This window comes from Polyodon spathula, chromosome 4 (assembly GCF_017654505.1).
Source record: "Polyodon spathula isolate WHYD16114869_AA chromosome 4, ASM1765450v1, whole genome shotgun sequence".
Classification (NCBI taxonomy): Eukaryota; Metazoa; Chordata; class Actinopteri; order Acipenseriformes; family Polyodontidae; genus Polyodon; species Polyodon spathula.
The window spans coordinates 83,349,762-83,368,416 of record NC_054537.1 but is presented as its reverse complement, the minus strand read 5'-3'; positions in this window follow the sequence as shown (position 1 = coordinate 83,368,416).

The window sequence follows — 18,655 nt, the reverse complement described above, 5'->3', positions numbered from 1 at the left end:
AACAAATAAATAATATGTCTGTATGCTCGGCAGTTAATCCTTCAGTTTGTCCCCCACGTTTTAACAAAGTTAGGCACCTATGATTAGGACACAAAATTCATGGACTATTGCTTCTGACACTGATTAAAACACTGAATTGTTGTGCTGCTTTTAGGATGAAACACTCACCTATAGGTACCAGAACTGACTTGATGTTACTGAATAAGAAAGTTTACTGGTGCAGAGCTTATCTATACTCAAAAAGTGAGATTTTTGTTATTATACAGTTTAAACTGTTAATGCAAAAGCTTTATTTTTACAGTTGGTTATTGTCAACATTGAAAATTGTCAGACTCCTTAAATTTAGGTCTTTGAAAATTGTCAAAATAGTCCTTGAAGGTCCTTAAAGTCCTTGAAATTTGTATCAGAAAAACTGTATGAACCCACATCTGATTAAGTTCAGTAGAGATTGTATTTTTAGGGGAATAAACTCTTGGTCAGTCAACAATTTCTGACACCTTAAAGGAAAAAGAGAAGTGGCTGGGTTTTTATCCACTGACACCCAACAAAAGGAGAGGAAACCACAGCAACAGTAACATGAGGATGCCCTTTTTTTTTGTTGTTTACACAAGGGCTCGAAACACGATAATCAGTAATGACATTTAATCGTAAAATACAGAGCCATCACTCTAAACACTTGATTTAGCTTTTAATGTTTATCCTTTTACTGTATTGATGTTGTACAATTGCATATTTAAATTAGGCTTTCAGTGTGGACTAGACAGCACATGGTGTTGTTAGTGGAGCACTAGTCAGGAGGTCTGTTTTAAGAAGTAGACTCCCACACAGTCTCAGTGAACTTAAAACTGTTTGTCTTTTTAGTTGAAAGTGGCTTGATTCCTGTTTCTATTTCCTGTATCCACAACTTATTTTTTACAATATACAACAGTAAAAATCTGTCTCTTTAAGCCTTTCTGCTGTTCTGTAAATTAAAATAACGGCCTTTATAAGAAGATCCTACACTGACTGGCCAAGCACAATGACTATGGCCTTTTTTCTTGACAATGCGTTGTTCGAGTGGAAACCGGTTTCTTGTCGAGTGCTGGAGGTTTCTGAGATTTGGGCCACTGCAGCACATCTGTTACATTACATTGCAACGGTTTTCTGTCTTGATTCACCATGAGCGGGGATGTGCTTTTTGGTGGTGTTTTGTCCTGCATGTGTTGCCGTCAGTGCATCTGCTGTGTTAAGGTGTGGTGGAACGGGTATCCACTATTATGTCCCAGCATGCATTGAAAACAAGATTTTCTCATTTTACTTACATTCAAGAAATGTTTTGGCCAGTCAGTGCATAAAGAAGCAGTTTCTCATTAATCCTATTTTCTCAATTTTGGGGGTAGTTGTTGCAGTACATGAGTGGCCAACTGTTTTTTTTTTTTTTTTAAACGCTTTAAATTGGGGGGGGGGGGGGGGGGGGGGGGGGGGGGGGGGGGGGGGGAGTGGGGGGTCATATACTTACTGTACAGTCTGTTCATGTTTCTCAGTTTGATGTGCAGACCTGTTTATACAATAGTGGAAATGTTACATATGAAGGTGTTTGTATTATCTTGAGTTATGACAATTGTAGAGATTATTCACCTTTTTAAATTACAAATGTGTTTGCATTTAGGCAACACTATTGCAGTAAGGATTTCAATCATGTAAAGATCTGGTCCTTGCATAGTATTTCAAGTTTATTTGCTATTATGGAGACTTGTTACATTAAACTTAACACACCATTGTGATTATACGTATGGATGTATTTTTAAAAAAGTGCTGTATGAAAGTGTATACTATGTTATATATCATGTATTATTTTAATAAAAGTGTTGATGTTTTACAGTAGGCTGTGAAGTTTCTCGGAAGCCTTGGCAAACACTTTTGGAGTGGTGATGGAATCAAACGGGTTAACTTTTAGCCATGTTGTTGTTGCAGCTGAATCACAGGGACCCTTTTAAGACCCAATTTAACAACATATAACAATCAATCAGTTATTGGGAGTGAAACAAGCACACTGCAGAAAGGCCAAATAGCTTCCTCTCATTTGTAAAATGTCTTATATTCTTATTTACTTTTGATTAAATGATTAGTTTCACATTGTTGCTCTGTTGAATGTACGGCAATGGGGTTATCTCGTCAGGGAAAAATAGTACCTATGGCCTTTTTCTATAAACTTTGTTAGTTGGATTTGATATATGTTACATCTTTGTTTTAGTCTTTGTGTTGTTTTATCACTGTGTATAAAGGCTCACAATAAGACTCATGTCATTCAATCTTGGGAGTATTATAAAAATCAAATAAAGCTAGTGCTTAATCTGTTTAGCCATATACCAAATTAACTTGTCTCAACTGTAATGTATTTATTTAAAAATATTATTTAAAATAGACTTCGTTAAAGGGATACTAACCAAGATTTTAAAACCTACATTGTTCTCTTAGTATAGAAACATATATATTTTTAGGAAATTGAAGGTTGTCTTTGCAATGACAATTTTGTAGAAACCCATTTTAGGGGTAAAATTCACAAATGCCAGTCTTCGCATTGTTAGAAAATGGATCACATTGTTAAAGTATTTAACATATTTTTAAAGCGAGGATGATCATCTCATCAAAAATGTAGGCTGTGTGGTAAAATCGGCAAGTGATACTGCTCAAACCAGCAGTCGGAGATCCAACGCATTTTCCAGGACTATACAGATATACACACACACACACACACAAACCTTAAAGCCAGGTTATGTGTCTTGTTGTGGATTTGTGTCTGGCACACACAGCTGTGATTTTGCACCACCTGCTGGATTCCACATGTCCTATAGTTTGCTGATTTTCTGCTTTTGTTTTTTTTTTTTTTTTTTATGTATTTTCAAATATGGCGCTCCCTGCAAACCAAGCACTACTCCTAATGTCTGCTTGTGGAGTAAAATTCAGATGATGGCAATGTTTAGAGGGAGGACAGTGTGACATATTTTTCATACCTATTTTAAACATCACACCATAGGACGCTACACATAAGTTTGAATGACATAATAATGATTTGCGAAAGACAAATGAGGAAATACAAGATAGACAACGACAAACATTTTGTAACAAAATAGATGAAAGGTTAAATTTTTATTATTCCTAATATTCTTAAACAATCTCTTGTCATTCTCAGACTTTCTCCCTAGATCTTTGCCGTTGGCACAGTAATGGCCTTCAGTGAATCTTTCTATGCTGTTCTCAGTAGCATGAGGCCTCTTTCTTTCTGTATGTATGGGTCTCTTGCAGGTGGCATCTCTCCCACCGGTACCAGGAAGGATTCCTCCTTTCCTGGAGCAACGCTTGTTTCCCAAGGTACAAGGACACAGATGGCATAGGGAGGTCGGAGGATGATTTAACGATGGCTCCTTAGTAGATGGAAGAATTCCAGACCTGAACAACTTGGACCTTTGTGTATCCCGTTACTGCCTTGCTGTTTGCCACTACGAGGAGCACCATTGTAACTTGTAGTTTTATTGGCTTGTGTGCTCATGTTGCCTTGCTGCTAGAACCTATCCAGGGGCTCTGGAACTCCTATGGGACCCCTGTTAAAAGCTTATGTCTTCTGCTTTTGCTTCAGTCTGTTGAGCCTAGCAAGCAGACGTAGCCTCCATACTGCAGTGTGTAATGAAGAAAGGCCTATCTGCTTGAATATACCCAAAGACCATCTCTGAGTTTTATTCCTTCAATAGAGATTTTGTCTTACATAAGTACAGTAAGTATGGATAGCAACAGCCAGCCCCTTTTAGGGGCAAATTATTTTCTTTTAAGGCACTTCATGGTCAATTTTAGTAACATTTTTAATTAAGTAGCATTAACTAGTAAGCAATTTTAAATAACAAGCCACATTAATTACAGTAAGTAACACGTTACATAAGGAAAAAGTACCATTAAGTACATAGACTTTTTACACTTGCACACCCGAGCTGAGCCTAGCCCTCATTGGCTAGTTTCACGCTTGTCATTTTGTCGAGCCGAGCAGAGCCAGAACCGTGAAACTCTGCCTTCATAAGATATCTGGTACTGGCTCGGTGCTGAGCAAGGCTAGGGGCGGGGTTAAATCGTACTGTCCGAAACAACAGTCTACCAAAAGATTTCACAGGAATTGAGAAATATGGGTCTAACCACAGCGCAAAACAGTGTTGTGAAAAAAAAAAAAAAAAAATAAAACAGGATTACAAAAAAAAAAAAAAAAAAAATCTGAATAATAAAAGCGGGTCAGACCGCTAAAAGTAAACGTTATGATTAATGGACGCAGTTCTTGGTCACATACCTGCAACGACCGGCGCCGATATGTTGAACTTACTCGCCGACTTGTCTTCTGGAATCAATCTGTAGCCCCACACGGATCGAAGCAGAGTTTACATATTACAACATTCTTTAAGCTTTGCCACTTCTTTTTTTTTAAAGCATTTCTCCTTTAAATTGTTTAACGCTGACAGGTATTTAAAACAGAGACAAAAAACTTGCTGTTTCATTAATTGTATTTCATATATTTTTTCTACTGAATAAAGTGCTCAGTAATTGTGCATATTATTTTGTGGTTCCTTTATAAATAAGTGCTTAACAGAAAAGAATATATATATATATATATATATATATATATATATATATATATATATATATATATATATATATATATATATATATATATATATATATATTGAAATGTGCAAAGTATCTGAAAAATCACATTCAATGTGGTCATTTTTTTTTTAAAAATACCACATTTTAACATTGCATGTATAAAAACAAGTTGTAAAGAAAAATATCATACATTTAGAATTTGTTTTTAATAGGCCTACTTTAAATCTGTTTATCGGAAGTGTTTACTGACATTTTTCAACTACTACTAACTTTGTTATTATTACTAGTAGTTAATCTAACTTTAATAATTTGAAATTAAATTATTTATTTTGTATTTGCGTTCAGCAACATGTGAAAAACAAATACAAACAAGACGTTTTTTTCTTTTTTTTACAACACTGTTTTGCGCTGTGGTTTAGTCCTATATTTCTCAATTCCTGTGAAATCTTTTAGTAGACTTTATTGTTTGGGACAGTACGACCTCGGGATCCATTCTCAAAACAAATCCGCACCACTCCTCTGTGCGCCTGTGTCCACTGAATTTGAAGTCACGTTCCACAGTGCAGCTTCTACTTTGAACAGTAGTGCCAACACACCCCAGCGGAGTGCAGGGTGGGCTCGGCTCGGCTCGGCTTGTGTGAAAAGGTTAAGTAACAAGTAACATTAGGTATGGAAAATAAATATGGCATACTACTTTATACAGTAGCTCAAAAGATTATTTTAATAAAATATAGTCTATTTCTTACCAAGGAATTCTGTGTGTGTAGGGGGGGGGTGTCACATTTTTTGGTATGGCTAAGGTGGGATTTATCTTTTTTGGCCTGATTTTGTCCATAATTCAATCCCTTTCCAGTGTAAGTAATGGTTATGTGGTCCCTAATCACTATAAATAAATATCCCAATCACAATTGACATTAATACCAGGTTTGCAGTTAGTTGGCTACATGGTTTTTGAACAGAAGCAGTTTGATGTTGGTAGAATTTGGTAGTGGCCAATTTGATATTAAAATTTATCGCAACAACTTCTGTTTCTCAAATCTGAAGTGGGATTCGTTGTGGATGACTTATGCCTAGTTACAGATCAAGGGCTTCAACAGTTCCCAAGAAGATTTTGAAAGGTTTTTCAAAAAAATGCGTCAAGCTGACATCTTGGTTGACGAGGGAGTAGAGGGGAATAGATAACAATAAGAATGACCAATTTACTATAGGAGGGATTTATTATTATTTTTGTAGGTTTTATTTTTTAATGGGAAAATTGATTAACCATTTCCAGGTTTTTCAGTGTTTTCTGGAGTCCAGCGATTTCATTTTTTTTTTTGTATTGGTGGTGTTTTATCGGTTAAAACCGAAAATCAGAAGCCCTATATCTACATCATTCGTCTTTTTGCCAGCAAGGACTCTCTCTTAGCAGGATCATTATTGATCCTTGCTCGATACGTTGCTGTTCTCACTTTGCTTGTGGCCATCTGGAAGAAAATAGAATAAAGGTTAAGAGATGTTGATGAAAAACATCTGTGTATCATTATACTGCATGTTCTATTTGTAAAATATTTTCCAGGAAAGCATAAGCTATGTTTGAAAATATGATACAATTATCTCTTAAAATCCTACAGTAAATCATGTATTACTGTCTTTATAAATTATACAAGGGCATAGTTCCTCTTTAGGAGGCCCACAAACCTATAGGTAAAAAGTTAGTGTCCTATAGTGTGACTCTCACCTGTCACACCAGAGTACTTTTCTATTTTTGATTCTAAGCAGGCACTTATGAAGCCCCCTATACGTTATCTCATGACCTTAAACCTTTTGATATTCATTTATTTTCAATGTAAGATAAGCCATTTTACATTTTTGTTTTTCTAAAATTACTTTTCTATGTGTCACACCAAAGGACACAAAAAAACGACATGTCCTACAGGGAGGCATAGACAGTGATTTAAATTATATTTGTAAGAGACTTACATACCTTGATGCACATGCAGGGGGTCCTCCTATGGTTTGCTTACTTTCTGCTGTCAAAAATGTGTAGCGGTCTCCAAGTATGCCTGAATTTCATAGCAAACTCGTCGTCACACCCTTGGACATTGATTTTGGTGACAACATTTTTTTAAATAAATACTTTTGGAAATCTGAATTTTCAAACACTATCTGATAGTAGCACAGGATATCCATGTGGATTTAGTTTAGGAACTGTATGTAGCATTTTTGAAGCATTAAAACTTATTGAGAGTGTTTATTACTACATGCCTTGGGGACAGTCACACCATAGGACACTTCACTGTTTTGAAAAAATAAGGAATAATCTATCTTTACTAAAAAAAATAAATAAATGAAGACAAGTTAGTTCATAGTGAGTAGTTTTATGGAACCGGTCAATACATTTTTTCAACATTTCCCTGAGTATCGTTTTTTTCTTAAGGACATGAAAAAGGTAGCATCTTGTCTTTTGCCCAAAGTCAGTTTATTCAGAGGTTAATAAAATTGTTTTGATGGTATAAAACTAGCAGAACCCAACTCTGAGCAACATATTAGCTGCTCCTCTTGTTGCTAGTTCAATACCATAACAGTTGTTGTATTCCTCTCAGAAAACTACAATCTGCTCTTGCTTTAAAACAGGGCTTGATGTGTTTTTTTTGTTGACTTATGGGCACCATAGATCTGATAGAGATGTAAGTCATTTAGGCAAGAGCAACTGGGGACCCAACTGATATGTTTTTTCCCCCTACAGGTAAATCTGCTTGTCGAATGTTGAATGCTAAATTATGAAGAAGGTAGTTCAGCCAAAGCCTGCATTAAATTTCAGTGTAATTTGTTTTTATTATTCAACAGGTAGCAGATATAAAAAGCACTGGATAAGTGGGCTTCTACAGCAACTTATATTACAGCAGGGTTACTGTAATCAAATAGTCTTTTTAAATGTATGAAATTCACTTCAATGACCAAACTGTATAGCCCTTTAAGGATACAACTCCCTGTCATCTTGATTGGAATGGGGGGAGGAGGTCTGCTTAATACTATGTAATATTATATAGTTTTATTGCACTCCGCTTTCCATATGATTCTCTAACCAAAACAACAAAAGTCATTCAAACCATTCCCAGATGTTCATTTTAACCACTGTGTATCTCATCATGTATGCTGTTCTGTATTTTAAAAATAGAGGGTGTGTTTATAGTTTACATTTGCTACTGTCCTTAAATACACTGTCTCTAAGAATACAAAGATGTAGCCCTGTATTAATTGCTGGGGAACCTGCTGTAGTAGATGCAGAACACATTCTAAATCCTGTATTATTTTAGCTGGTATAAAGGACTAGGACTGCCAGTATGGTGCATAATGCCCAAATTCCAACCTAATAATTGGTGCCCCCCAACCAGGGGCACCCAAAGAGTAGTGTATGTGTTTCTGGAATTTTAGCCCCTCACTAACTTATCAGATACCAGTTATATGTCCTATAAACTGTATATATATACAGCTCTGGAAAAAATTAAGAGACCACTGCAAATTTTTCTTAAATCAGCATCTCTACATGTATGGCAGCCATTCCATTCCAGTGTCTGTTGAATTCCAACACAGGCACACCTCATTCTACTGAATGAGGTACCGATTAGGGGATCACCTGAACCAAATCTTATTTAACGAGGAAAAGTATAAAAAACACTCCTGTGGTCATCACTATCCTCTTGCAATAGGACCAGCTGGATGGCAAAACAGTGCTAGTAGTACCTCAGAAGTAATTGGAATCAAAAATGAACTATTGACCATGCCCAAAGAGTTGAAAAGGAAAGTTTTGAGAAAGGAAAAGAAGGGTTCAATTCTGGCTTTACTGGCAGAGGGATACAGTGAGCGTCGGGTTGCTTCCATCCTTAAAATTTCAAAGGCGGCGGTTCATAAGAACAAGGTCAAGCAGCACACATTGGGGACAACAACGGTACAGACCAGCAGAGGGTGAAAATGACTCTCCACTGACCGGGATGACCGCCAACTCATTCGAATGTCACTCAGCAACCGTAGGATGACATCAAGTGACCTACAAAAAGAATGGCAAACGGCAGCTGGGGTGAAGTGCACGGCGAGGACGGTTTGAAACAGGCTCCTAGGGGCAGGGCTGAAGTCGTGCAAAGCTAGAAAAAATCCCTTCATCAATGAGAAGCAAAGAAGAGCCAGGCTGAGGTTTGCAAAAGACCATAAGGCTTGGATCGTAGAGGACTGGAGTAAGGTCATCTTTATGAGTCCAATTTTCAGCTTTGCCCAACACCTGGCCGTCTAATGGTTAGACGGAGACCTGGAGAGGCCTACAAGCCACAGTGTCTTACGCCCACTGTGAAATGTGGTGGAAGATCGGTGATGATCTGGGGGTGCTTCAGCAAGGCTGGAATCGGGCAGATTTGTCTTTGTGAAGGACGCATGAATCAAGCCAAGTACAAGGTTGTCTTGGAAGAAAAGTTGCTTCTTTCTGCTCTGACAATGTTCCCCAACTCTGAGGATTGGTTTTTCCAGCAGGACAATGCTCCATGCCACACAGCCAGGTCAATCAAGGTGTGGATGGAGGACCACCAGATCAAGACCCTGTCATGGCCAGCCCAATCTCCAGACCTGAACCCCACTGAAAACCTCTGGAATGTGATCAAGAGGAAGATGGATGGTCACAAGCCATCAAACAAAGCCGAGCTGCTTGAATTTTTGCGCCAGGAGTGGCATAAAGTCACCCAACATCAATGTGAAAGACTGGTGGACAGCATGCCAAGACACATGAAAGCTGTGATTGAAAATCAGGGTTATTCCACCAAATATTGATTTCTGGACTCTTCCTAAGTTAAAACATTAGTATTGTGTTGTTTAAAAATGAATATGAACTTAGTTTCTTTGCATTATTCGAGGTCTGACAACACTGCATCTTTTTTGTTATTTTGACCAGTTGTCATTTTCTGCAAATAAATGCTCTAAATGACAATATTTTTATTTGGAATTTGGGAGAACTGTTGTCAGTAGTTTATAGAATAAAACAAAAATGTTCATTTTACCCAAACAAATACCTATAAATAGTAAAACAAGAGAAACTGATAATTTTGCAGTGGTCTCTTAATTTTTTCCAGAGCTGTATATAAAAAACTTTCACCACTAGATGGAGACAACCAACTTTAAAACCAAGGATTTTTCTGATTGTGACAAACGTGTTCTTTTCAAAGCTGGGGTTCTAAATACAGTATATCGTACTTTTTCACTCTCTTTTAAGAAAAATAATAATATGTATCATTTAGATATCCCACAATTATACAATATTAGTCGTACAATATATTTAAGTTGTTCAAATCCATCTTAACACCTAGAAGGTCCCCTTGTTATTGTGCTACTGAAGATCCTTTCTACTTTTACCCAAGTTATACAGAGTAACCATGGTAATTGTAATGCTTTATCCTACTTCCCTGTGGTTTACAGGGCTTTGCAATGCTTTTTACCACAGTAAACTTTGATAAGGAAATTATATCAAGTGTTGCCCAAGTCCCTATACATGGGTATGTTGGGGGTTAATGAGGGAAACCAAGGTTATGGAAGGAGGGAGGTGACCTGAGGTCATTATCTGCTTTAATAAACACAGACTGAATGACCAGCTTAGTCTATCTGGAAAGCCACTGAAAAAAATCTAGATTTCTAGTAGCACAAAATTAAGCTTGTGTAAACTGTAATCCTAATCTTTCTTTTACTTCAGTTAATGATTAGGTGATTATCCACATTTCAGTACTGAGAAAACACTTTATACAAGGCACACTAAATAAATTACCAGAACTGGAAGAAAAATTCATACAGTGTCTTGAACAACATTTCTAACAAAGGGCTCCCTAGAAACTGTGGTAAATGTCACTAAAACAACCAATATCACCATTACATTGGAGAAGCTCCATCTTTTGGTTAAGTGTGTTGCAAGATTTCTGGTAAGTATAGACGCAGTGCAAATAATTGAGGGTGCAAAATTCAAATTGCTTCTATAATGGTTTGCACCTTGTAAGAAGAGGTGTAAAGTTTTTGGAGGGTCAGCAATTGCCTAAGTGCAAGGCAAAATCCTTACATCACATTATAATGTTTGTGTCTGCTTTGTATCCAGATCCCGCCCAAATTGAACATCTAACTGTGTCCAAGATGTAATTCATAAAGAAGTGGCATTTTCTGATTAAGGAAGTGCTCCGTCCTACGGATAAGATGTTGAATATAATGCACAGTTCACAGTCTGCCTCTGTAAAGCTCATTGTGATGGTGATCCACTATGAAAAGCACTATATAAAAATAAAATAATAATAATAATTATTATTATTATTATTATTATTATTATTATTGTTCTTATATTACATAGCCAGCAAGCACAGAGTGAAATCTTTGACCTGACTGGCTTACCCTTGAACTCGAAATCTTATCAACCTTATATTTCACCCGCTCACCTAAGTAAACTTCAGTATCGCAGGCCTTGCCTGCATTTCATACTTCAAAACAACCACTGATCTCTGTAGCTTTTCATGTCCTGCCAATAAAATATCCCTCATGTCAAAGCTTCAGTTCAGTCATGATTCACCAGCTACTAAGACATCCAGAGTGCATGTGGCTTAATTGCACCAAAATTGTGAGAGCCCCGTGACCTCATATATCCATCAGCATTGACTGTCTGTGCGAGCCCTGTGACCTCATATATCCATCATCATTGACTGTCTGTGAGAGCCCCTTGACCTCATATATCCATCAGCATTGACTGTCTGAGACATCCGTGACCTCATATATCCATCACCACTGACTGTCTGAGAGCCCCGTGACCTCATATATCCATCACCATTGACTGTCTGAGAGCCCCGTGACCTCATATATCCATCACCATTGACTGTCTGAGAGCCCCGTGACCTCATATATCCATCACCATTGACTGTCTGAGAGCCCCGTGACCTCATATATCCATCACCATTGACTGTCTGAGAGCCCCGTGACCTCATATATCCATCATCTGTCTGAGAGCCCCGTGACCTCATATATCCATCACCATTGACTGTCTGAGAGCCCCGTGACCTCATATATCCATCATATGTCTGTGCGAGCCCCGTGACCTCATATATCCATCACCATGACTGTCTGTGAGAGCCCCGTGACCTCATATATCCATCAGCATTGACTGTCTGAGAGCCCCGTGACCTCATATATCCATCACCATTGACTGTCTGAGAGCCCCGTGACCTCATATATCCATCACCACTGACTGTCTGTGAGAGCCCCGTGACCTCATATATCCATCAGCATTAGACTGGTTTCAGGTAGACCAGGTGCTGCACAAGTCTTTATATTATTATTGCTTCTAATGTGTCAATTCATCCTGGCTGAAGGCTATGCCTCTCGTCAATCTCGCCGACTAGCTGCGTCGATATAGTGCATCAGGGGCGAGACCATGTCTTTCTCTTGCCTGTACCATCTAGCGGTTGATCGCAGATGACCCTTGCTGCCAGCCAGGTTGTCCTAATGTATTTTGATGTTATAAATCTGCTCAGTAAACATGTCTACTTCTAAATTATTGTCCTGTTTTGTTTGAATTGCCCGTATCTTGTGGAGTAATCTCACTAATTGAAACTTCTCATCCCCAATTGCCTTAACACTTCAAGAAGAGGCCTGACCAGATATACTGTTCAACACAGCAAATGTACAGGACCATGTCTTACAAACAGGTATGATTATATCTGTTTAAAGAAGAGTTCTGGGGCTGTTCCTATAGATGACAAGAGACTGGACTAAATCATAATTATAAAGCATCACAAACTTGTATTGAATTAATTTAGGCCAAGGGTGAATTCCAATTAGAAATAACATTTAAAAAAAAACTTAACTTTGAACCATATTTCTCATATCTTCAATATTTAAGTATGATTGTCTATCAAACCTATAGTGTATTGGTTGATATACCACATTCACACTTCCTAAATCATGAATGTGAATGAAGTATAGGGCAATCATAGGGTTTCAATGCATGTTGATCATGCAATATCTAATAATGTGGATATGGTAAAAGATGATTGATTGATTCCTTGAAGTCAAGTCCAAAGGATTGAAGACATTACCAGAAGCTGAAAGCAGGTGGTAGACATTAACAAGCTTAATTATACTCCATATACTGTATTTACTATACTGATCTGAAGGACAGTGCTGGGTGAGGGATCAGTAAGGTTAACATGCTCATTGCAAAGTAAACCACAGGATTCTAAATCATTAAGCTTGGTCAGTTAGTATTAACCTGGTTTGCTTTTTAGAGCTTATCTCTGTGGAAGTGTTTTGTAAAGACTTTTTTGGTGGAGAAACTGCAAAACAAACATTTTTGTGGCAGCTCTATATAGAATTTACTACATACAAAAATCCCTATTTTCATCAGTGATTCAATTAGATTGCCCTTGCGGTGAATTACAGGATTCTGCAATTTAAAAAATGTACAGCATATCACTGTTTAACCACACGATTGTTTAATGTGGCATTGGAAGGTCAAAAGAACTCAATATAAAACATATGACATATTATCTTTATATAGCAATTCCAGAGTGGATTCCTGTTTATCACTTGTATTAGTGGTGTTCTCTGAACCCTGTTTATACAGCAATGTTATAAACATTAAGCTGAACTAACTTTGAGCAAGGTGTATTAATAATATTATCGATCCTGTTTTCCATATCTACTCAAGCACCCGAGTGAAGGGTGGCCTGATATCAGTTGTCACTTAAAGAGTTAAATCTTTATCCTGGAAACTGGAATCTTTGGTTTAGGTTACATATGACATCCATAAACAACTACTTTTTATTGCCTGTAATTGATAACCTTTAACCTTTTGGTATGAGTCACTGATGTAATTCCTACAAATATACACACACTCAAAATTTGAAATTGCATTTACATACAACTGATAACCGGTTTCTGTTCCCACATATGGAAAGGAACATCAACAGATTAATTGATTAGGGTTAGGTTTGGGGAAAAGGATTTTTATTCCACACTATTTACCCAATTTGTTCTTACATCACTGACCACAACGCCCATTTTTTCTCGGTTATTAGTAGAATCTTACATCCCATTTTCTTTCTGTGTTGTACGGCATTAACCCAAAATATTTATGTTGTATCCACAAAGACAGCAGGGAGTACTAGAGTTTATGTGCAGTGTTTACAAGGTTATTTACCAGAACATGATGTACACTAGCCCTATATATACGCTAGCCAACAGCTAAGTAAAAATAAGTTTGGACCAGACATTTATGTAAGTTACCCAGCAAGATATAGTTAGTAGCTTATTCCAGTAATTATGCAATCCTGTATACTTAGTTTTGCTCCAAAATAAACAAACATTTGCTAAGATGATGGATAAATATCTAGTTAACTCTGGAATATGTCCACAAGAAAGGAATACAATTTATTTTTATTTATGATGATTTCCTTAAATCATTACCAGGTTTTTCCATTGGTTGCATAAACAAGAACATTTTTTTGCCTTTTAAATGTTACATTTTTTAAATTGAATTCCTGGTTGGTTTGTTTTTTCAAGAAAGCATAGACAATATACTGGTAACATAGTGCTCACTAAAATAACTCTACAAAGGGGTAAAATCGATCTGTGCATGTGTTACAGGTATCTTTACAGCCACACTGATCAGTGTTACAAAAGATATTGTGTAGACCCATTTGATTAAAAGAAAAAAAACTTGAATTCTCTATTCAAACAATTGTTGACAGATTGTACATGTATTTCATTAAAAAGACAACTACAAAGATATCTAACAGATTAATCCATCAAAGTGTTATACCTGACTAGAGAAATCTCGGTAAAATGTAAAACACAATCTTGTTTTTTTTTTGTTTTGTTTTTATCCTTGGGTCATCTCCAAATTGCTAATTCTAGCTTCACATTTATGCATTAGCAGGTTACTGCAAAACCCTTTCTGCCATTCATTAAATTGTTGCTAATTGAAATGGCTGCTCATTGCGCAATGTGCTTGTGGAGATGAGCTACCCACTCCCATGCTTTTTAAAAAAAGCAGTCGTTTCCCCAGTGAAATAAGTATGCATTGTTGTTGTAAATAATTAGTTATAATGTATTTAAAGGTTCCTAGTATCGTGACTGTCAGGAGTTATCGGAATTTTTTTTTTTTTTACTCTGTCACCAGTCTTCTGATACAATGCCATCTTTCTACTAATCTACTTGTTTATCTGTCACAGCCCATGTTTTTTTTTTTCTCATGTGCCAAATAAGTTTGTCTTTATTGTGCAGTTGCACAGCACTTCCTCCAATTTCACATGACAAAAATGCAGAAAAAAACACAGTGAATTAAACAGTTTTAGATACTTTGATTCATTTTTTTTTTTTAATCTGTGATTTTAGTTGCTTTTGTGCATTTTCATTTGCAAATTAACTGTGATATTCTGGCCTTATATTCTCCAATTTTGAATACTGGCTGGATACTGTTTTAATTCTGGAAACTGTTGTTTTTTAATCTTTTGCTAAATTGCATTGCCTTTTATGTTTTACTCAGTTCTGTGCTTGGCTAACATTTTCATTTCATTTTGCTGTTGGGTAGTTAATGTGCAATTTTACATACTGCTACAATACCTACCAGATTTAAAAGTATGTACTATATTACAGTCCATGTGTCCGCGGTCATCTCTTTGGCAAGTGATATTTTCAGAATCATATCGTTCTGAATTAAAATACTTCTTCTGTTGAAAATGTAGTACTGTACCAACAAAACCAATACAGTTCATCTAAATGGAAGCCTACTTATTTTAAAACACAATCCTTTCATCTATGTATTTTTTACATTGTGTCTTTTTTGTGTTCCCTGAAAAAACGGACAAGGGTTGGAACGAGCCTTAATGAAACAATCAGATATGCGTCACACTCGTTTAACCGTCAAAATTTTACAGGGTCGGATCTGTGAGTGCTGACTGTAGTAATGTAAAAATCATCTCTAGTAAACAAAGTGACACCTTTCCATCATATGTCCCCATTTAGAGTTCCAATCTACACCGTGGATGTAAAAAGCACTTGGAAATACACAGAGGCTTTGGTTAGTGATGCTAGATAGCAATTAAAATATCACAAGATACACATAAGTGGACAATCTGCATTATCTTGTCTCAACAACAGGGTACATTGCAAATGTTTACGGTGGGGCCCCATTAATCTTAGTTATAAAACACTAGCCCAAGCTTTATGTGTCGGTGGGTGTGGATTAACTGTTCCAGTATTGTGAAAGGCAGTTTAATCTGGAGGGCAATTGTTCAATTGGAATTACAGACTCTATCTATTTCTGATTTATAGCACTACTTGTTTAAAGTTCAATAAATAAATAAACTATCAATCAAAGCCACAGTGAAATCTGATTGTGAGTGGAAATGGATTGACCATCAAAACACCAGATGGGCTGAGCAACCCACTGGGCATTTAAATCCTGTGTGGGTTTCTCATTAATCGTTGTCCATTGAAAATAAATTAATAAAACAGCTCATTCGTTTAAGCTTTTAAAGCCAGGATGTTGCACCACTGTATCTGCCTGTAAATGCAATGACACATGGTGTGTAGGAGTCAATAGCAACAATTACTGGTCAGGATTCAGAGATCCAGAGACAGATGTGATACAGGCATGCCAGACACAAAGGACAGTCACATTATTGAGGGCAGCAGCTAGGAAAGCTGAAGTCCTCACGGCTGCTGCTGCTCACATCACTGAGTGGGCACGAATAGGCTCAGCTGCCTCTCTTTATAGGAAGTCAGCATGTTAACTATTATGGCTCAGAAATCAATGGATTGTGAATTATTTGTATTGATCTGTATGTGAGGATTGATGAAGGATGTATAAGGGAAGCATTTAATCTCCATATCCTGTATGTACTTTCATGACTGATTTGAACATTTTTAATTTAAACTAAGCTTGCCAGGATAGAGCGACAGTTTAACTACTGGCATTTTGTTAGGATACCAGGGTTCTTTTTCAATAGTGTGCCAAAATTGACATCAAATGGTTTCTATTTACCAAAAGACCACTAACACTGCTGGGGAAATTGATTGACCTGTTTCTGGTAAAAGACATAGAGCTAAGAAAATAATTTCAGCCAAACTAACTAACCCAAATTACAGTGATTACATATGTTTCACATTTTATAGCAATTAGAGGCATCAAACAGCAACACATACACTACAAGAAAGATTAACATCTATAGCATTAAACTATGTAGTATGAGCGTTAAGATATAATTCACATTCGTTCTCACCCCAGCAAAGAACATGGATATGCAGACTAATAAGCCTTAACATGGTCACACTATCCCAGTACAACAGCTGTAAAGCTATTATAAACAATAGGAGGCTGATGAAAGTAAGAACATTTCAAACCAATCCTTCTTCCTACGCCTGGATAGTTTGTGTGGACCCATTGTTTTGGAATCTGTTGCCTGGATACCAGTGAGCTGATACTGAAGTTTTAAACAAAATCACCTGGCCCTCAGGATATAAAATAGCAGACCCCTAGAGTAATGTTTGGAGAGCTTACAGACACCAGACACAGCTGGCATAAAAAGATTGTATAAGGGATAAATCTAGCCATAACCAATCACCCCTGGGATTTAGACAAGTCTTTTATACAACCACTAGTTTTTAGTACTTTCAAAGCACTTTTCATTGTGATATTTTGATTTTTTTTTAATTAATTGCCACCATCTTTAATTTAACAACCCATTCACTTCACCTGTAAAACAGATGCAAGGGAAAACTGGGTTCCCACCACAACATCATTGGAGCACTCAGTACAATAGGAAAGTAAACTCAGATGATGCCACTTATTGGTTACATTGTAAAGAGGCTCATTTTACAATTTGAATCCAATAACATTTAATGGGCGCCACCATGGCACTGAGATCACTTCAAATCAAGGCATAGAAAGAAGGCAATTAAAGTAAGGCATGATAAACAAACCATTAAAGGAATTTTATTAGGTCGTTTAGTATTATGAACTGGAAATTAATTATGAAAGATCCCCTTTGTCTCACACTGTTACTTTATAAAAACAATGGAAAAAATGACAAAATATTTTGGACACCATCCCACCTAGCTGTTAGGTTATAAGCAAAACATAATAAGTGGAGGATCCGAGAAGGGGGGTTATTCTAAATTGTCTTCTGCAGCCACTGATCGACAAGCTCTAACTCTTTCTTTTGGGTTCCAGGACCTGTCCTGTTTAAATATCAAATCAGTTGTAATATCCATTGGGTGTAAAAATGTACATTGAAGTATAACACATGCTACTGTATTTCCACACCTCAGGGCTGCTGCCTGCTGGTTGGGTTTTTTTTTTGGACAAATTCTTTAACAGTTGCATCCTGTCCTATCTTTTTTGATACACATTTTAAACCTTTGCTTTGCCTCGTAGTTCTGCCTGTAGTATATTATGAATTCGTTGAAGAGCAAACCCTTTCCGTATTTCAAACCAACAGAGGCCTATGGGATGAATGTTACTGTTTACCGCTTTTGTATTCAAACATTTTGTTTAAAAGCTATTTTCACCTGTTTTTTTTTACTGTTGTTAGTTTATGGCTATGTAGCAGGGCGGTAGGAAAGCCCTTCTGTTTGATCGTATTGTTTGTTTATTTTTAGAACGGGGTCTCCCCCTCCACCCGTCTTATTTTGTATTTGTTTGGGTGTATTTTGTACGAACCGCCGTGCGTTGTTTTGTTTTGTATTGTTTTGCAGTGTGGATGGGAAGCCCCATCCACATTAAAAACTCGTGCTGAAGGTGGCCATCTCCCAAATTAAGTGATTCATTTGTTGCTAATCGGGAGATGGTCACCTGTATAAATACCTGCAGCTCTCTGCACTCCGGGTGGGTGTACAGAGGAGAGCGAGAGCGAGGTTAATTTAAAATAAGTATAGGCTCAGTGAAGGCGAATGCCCAGCCTGACCTTAGTTATAGTTATTATTTTGTGTTCACGATTTGTTTTTGTTCATCTTTTTGTTTTGCTCTGTGAGCAGAGTGTAT